Genomic DNA, 5775 nt, shown 5'->3' with positions numbered 1-5775 from the left:
CAGCACCTTTAATCAGAGCACTTTCATAACATTATATTACTTTTACAGCACCTTTAATCAGAGCACTTTCATAACATTATATTACTTTTCCAGCACCTTTAATCAGAGCACTTTCACAACATTATATTACATTTCCAGCACCTTTAATCAGAGCACTTTCACAACATTATATTACTTTTCCAGCACCTTTAATCAGAGCACTTTCATAACATTATATTACTTTTACAGCACCTTTAATCAGAGCACTTTCACAACATTATATTACTTTTCCAGCACCTTTAATCAGAGCACTTTCATAACATTACTTTTCCAGCACCTTTAATCAGAGCACTTTCATAACAGTATATTACTTTTCCAGCACCTTTAATCAGAGCACGTTCATAACATTATATTACTTTTCCAGCACCTTTAATCAGAGCACTTTCACAACATTATATTACATTTCCAGCACCTTTAATCAGAGCACTTTCATAACATTATATTACTTTTCCAGCACCTTTAATCAGAGCACTTTCACAACATTATATTACTTTTCCAGCACCTTTAATCAGAGCACTTTCATAACATTATATTACTTTTACAGCACCTTTAATCAGAGCACTTTCATAACATGATATTACATTTACAGCACCTTTAATCAGAGCACTTTCACAACATTATATTACTTTTCCAGCACCTTTAATCAGAGCACTTTCATAACATTACTTTTCCAGCACCTTTAATCAGAGCACTTTCATAACAGTATATTACTTTTCCAGCACCTTTAATCAGAGCACTTTCACAACATTATATTACTTTTCCAGCACCTTTAATCAGAGCACTTTCATAACATGATATTACTTTTCCAGCACCTTTAATCAGAGCACTTTCATAACATGATATTACTTTTCAAGCACCTTTAATCAGAGCACTTTCATAACATGATATTACTTTTCCAGCACCTTTAATCAGAGCACTTTCACAACATTATATTACTTTTCCAGCACCTTTAAGCAGAGCACTTTCATAACATGATATTACTTTTCCAGCACCTTTAATCAGAGCACTTTCATAACATGATATTACTTTTCAAACACCTTTAATCAGAGCACTTTCATAACATTATATTACATTTACAGCACCTTTAATCAGAGCACTTTCACAACATTATATTACTTTTCCAGCACCTTTAGTCAGAGCACTTTCATAACATTACTTTTCCAGCACCTTTAATCAGAGCACTTTCATAACAGTATATTACTTTTCCAGCACCTTTAATCAGAGCACTTTCATAACATTATATTACTTTTCCAGCACCTTTAATCAGAGCACTTTCACAACATTATATTACATTTCCAGCACCTTTAATCAGAGCACTTTCATAACATTATATTACTTTTCCAGCACCTTTAATCAGAGCACTTTCACAACATTATATTACTTTTCCAGCACCTTTAATCAGAGCACTTTCATAACAGTATATTACTTTTCCAGCACCTTTAATCAGAGCACTTTCATAACATTATATTACTTTTCCAGCACCTTTAATCAGAGCACTTTCACAACATTATATTACATTTCCAGCACCTTTAATCAGAGCACTTTCATAACATTATATTACTTTTCCAGCACCTTTAATCAGAGCACTTTCACAACATTATATTACTTTTCCAGCACCTTTAATCAGAGCACTTTCATAACATTATATTACTTTTACAGCACCTTTAATCAGAGCACTTTCATAACATGATATTACATTTACAGCACCTTTAATCAGAGCACTTTCACAACATTATATTACTTTTCCAGCACCTTTAATCAGAGCACTTTCATAACATTACTTTTCCAGCACCTTTAATCAGAGCACTTTCATAACAGTATATTACTTTTCCAGCACCTTTAATCAGAGCACTTTCACAACATTATATTACTTTTCCAGCACCTTTAATCAGAGCACTTTCATAACATGATATTACTTTTCCAGCACCTTTAATCAGAGCACTTTCATAACATGATATTACTTTTCAAGCACCTTTAATCAGAGCACTTTCATAACATGATATTACTTTTCCAGCACCTTTAATCAGAGCACTTTCACAACATTATATTACTTTTCCAGCACCTTTAAGCAGAGCACTTTCATAACATGATATTACTTTTCCAGCACCTTTAATCAGAGCACTTTCATAACATGATATTACTTTTCAAGCACCTTTAATCAGAGCACTTTCATAACATTATATTACATTTACAGCACCTTTAATCAGAGCACTTTCACAACATTATATTACTCTTACGGCACCTTTAATCAGAGCACTTTCATAACATGATATTACTTTTCCAGCACCTTTAATCAGAGCACTTTCATAACATTATATTACTTTTCCAGCACCTTTAATCAGAGCACTTTCATAACATTATATTACTTTTCCAGCACCTTTAATCAGAGCACTTTCATAACATTATATTACTTTTCCAGCACCTTTAATCAGAGCACTTTCATAACATTATATTACTTTTCCAGCACCTTTAATCAGAGCACGTTCATAACATTATATCACATTTACGGCACCTTTAATCAGAGCACTTTCACAACATTATATCACATTTACGGCACCTTTAATCAGAGCACTTTCACAACATGATATTACTTTTCCAGCACCTTTAGTCAGAGCACTTTCACAACATGATATTACTGGGTTCAAACCCACAACGTTGGGAGTACAGTACACGGTCCGCGCACCACAGGCCCAGCGGAAGCGCCGGGACGCATGACCCCGTCTCACTCTGGGTGTTTTCCAGTCACATTGCCTCACTAACAGGAGGAGGAGCCTGGAGGAGGAGCGACTCACGACGGCCAGCAGTCACGCTTTCATTCAGCGCCAGACCGCGATGTCACCTGGTAAAAATGTGATGATATCTAGGTCTTCACCGGAGCTCGGTTACGTCATGATGGGAGGCTCCGCGCAGCAGAGGGGAAAACACAAACACTTCAACTACTCCCATGTAGAGCCGCGGTATTCTGGTGGATGTGAGAGACATCTCAATCCCACATTCTTCACGTTAACGTACGGTATTATTATCAAGGCAATATCCACCTCGGATTAAATGCACCCGACAACTGAGGTTTGGGTGAAATACCATCAGCTTCCCTTGCAGCGCATAAGATAAGATATTCCTTTATTGACCCCCCCCTTGGGGAAATAGCAGCACCCTCAGAACACACTAGTTTACATTCTCAGAGGTCAGCACCCACGGGCCACGTGCCTGGACAGCAGGGCAGGCCGCTGAGACCCACCCCTGAGCTGGAGGAGGGGGCCGTGGCTGATCTGTCCAACTGATTGTATCGTTTTCAGAGGAAACTCCATGCTCTTAAAAATGGAGTGTCTTTGAAGCTGAACTCGGAGGTTTTCTGCATGTATGAGACTTTCGTCATCTTTATTGTTTTTTTTTTTGTTTTTTTTTGTTTTTTTTAATCTATCGTTAATCCTAGGAATGTAGCAGGAAATAGGATTTTGGATGAAAGGTTTTTGGTACTTTATTGATTACATGCAACAATATACCGGGGTTGTTTCTTGCAAGGAAGAACTGGCAAAACACTGAATCATTTCATCAAACAACTGAGACAACAACACTACCAGCCTCTCTACCGTTGGGTAAAATGCTCCTGTATACCATCACCCCATCCACTCTGATTGTGTACCTAGTGATTCTGTTTAAGTCACATTAAAAGCTCTCTTGTCAGACCATCCTGACTTTTTTTTGGGTCATATTAATGCGTGGGCTTTCCAACATTTCATCAAGCGTCACAATAAAGCAGAGGTGGGGCCGAGTCATGGTCCTGCAAGTCCCACCTGAGTCTCACGTCTTTACACTCAAGTCCAGAGTCAAGTCCCAAGTAAATTCCCATTATAGGCAAATCTCAAGCAAGTCACAAGTCTGAGACGTTGGGTTTCGAGTTTGTCCTGATGCGTTCTTCACAAATGTATTAATGTCATTTAAAAAAAAATTCAAAGTTCAAAGATATACAATTACATTATCATGTTTATAATCTTTGGTATAGATGCTTTTTGTTGTGAAATAATTACTATTTGAAGTCCTCCTCCTCCATGGCCTGAAAAGGCTTCTTAGGCTATGTTCACACTGCAAGCCATGTGCTCAATTCTGATTTATTGCTCAGATCAGATTTTTTTTGTTTGGCCGTTTGGCACATTATAAAATAAAAAAGGGCTAATATCAGATTCCAGTGTGAACTGGTCACGCTCCTGAACTGACCCGCATGCGCACATGAACAATAATGAAGATGGACATAACAGATTGTGACAAATGTCAAATCACATGACTGTTCAGACTGAGGTCGCATTGCAAAAGATCAGACCCGTATCTGATTTAGGACCTCATAAAGTGGCCCAAATCAGAATTGAAAAGATCAGATTCCATGTAGTGGGAAAAAATCTGATCTGAATCACATTATGAGCAAATAAATCAGATTTGGGCCACTCTCCCCTGCAGTGTGAACATGGGCCTTACTCTATATTTAATGCATAGAGAATCGAAAATCAATCCGAATCGTGACCTTGAAATCGCAATTCGTATAGAATGTGAACATTTTGCGTATCGTTACACACCTAGTACTTAGGCGTAGAGATTTCTACGCAGGGCTATTCTGGTACAATGAGCAAAGAAGACATCTAGGCATACAAGGTCTCAGGAAGGAAGGAAGGAGACAGACAGACAGACAGACAGACAGACAGACAGACAGACAGACAGACAGACAGACAGACAGACAGACAGACAGACAGACAGACAGACAGACAGACAGACAGACAGACAGACAGGGCAGACACACAGACAGACAGACAGACAGACAGACAGACAGACAGACAGACAGACAGACAGACAGACAGACAGACAGACAGACAGACAGACAGACAGACAGACAGACAGACAGACAGACAGACAGACAGACAGACAGACAGACAGAGGGACAGACAGACAGACAGACAGACAGACAGACAGGGCAGACAGACAGAGGGACAGACAGACAGACAGACAGACAGAGGGACAGACAGACAGACAGACAGACAGACAGACAGACAGACAGACAGACAGGGCAGACAGACAGACAGACAGACAGACAGACAGACAGACAGACAGACAGACAGACAGACAGACAGACAGACAGACAGACAGATAGACAGACAGGGCAGACAGACAGACAGACAGACAGACAGACAGACAGACAGACAGACAGACAGACAGACAGACAGACAGACAGACAGACAGACAGACAGACAGACAGGACAGACAGACAGGGCAGACAGACAGACAGACAGACAGACAGACAGACAGACAGACAGACAGACAGACAGACAGACAGACAGACAGACAGACAGACAGACAGACAGACAGGGCAGACAGACAGACAGTCGCTCTGAGGCAAGGAAGTATGTCTAGTATGCAAGCCGACACCTCCATTACGCCGCTGGAATCGTACTGTAGGACTACAAGATTTCTAGACGAGGTTACCCCGCCACGCTGTAAAAAAAAAACTTTAAAAAAGGAGGCGGGGTATCTGGGCATACAAGGTCTCAGGCAGGGTATCTTTACCATGGTGGGGAAGAGTGTGTGGAGGTATGCTGGGTATGCAGCCAGGCAGCTCTCAGGGTCAAGGCCTCTGGATACGCTGCACGGCCCCACCCAGTGGTGTGCTAAACCCACCTAAACTCAGTAAACCCACCCCGCTTTAAGTTGATACAAGCTAAGTCTTTATGGTATAATGAATGGAAATCCATG

This window comes from Notolepis coatsorum (assembly GCF_963971535.1).
Source record: "Notolepis coatsorum genome assembly, chromosome: 16".
In the NCBI taxonomy this organism is placed as follows: domain Eukaryota; kingdom Metazoa; phylum Chordata; class Actinopteri; order Aulopiformes; family Paralepididae; genus Notolepis; species Notolepis coatsorum.
This window is presented reverse-complemented; position numbering follows the sequence as displayed.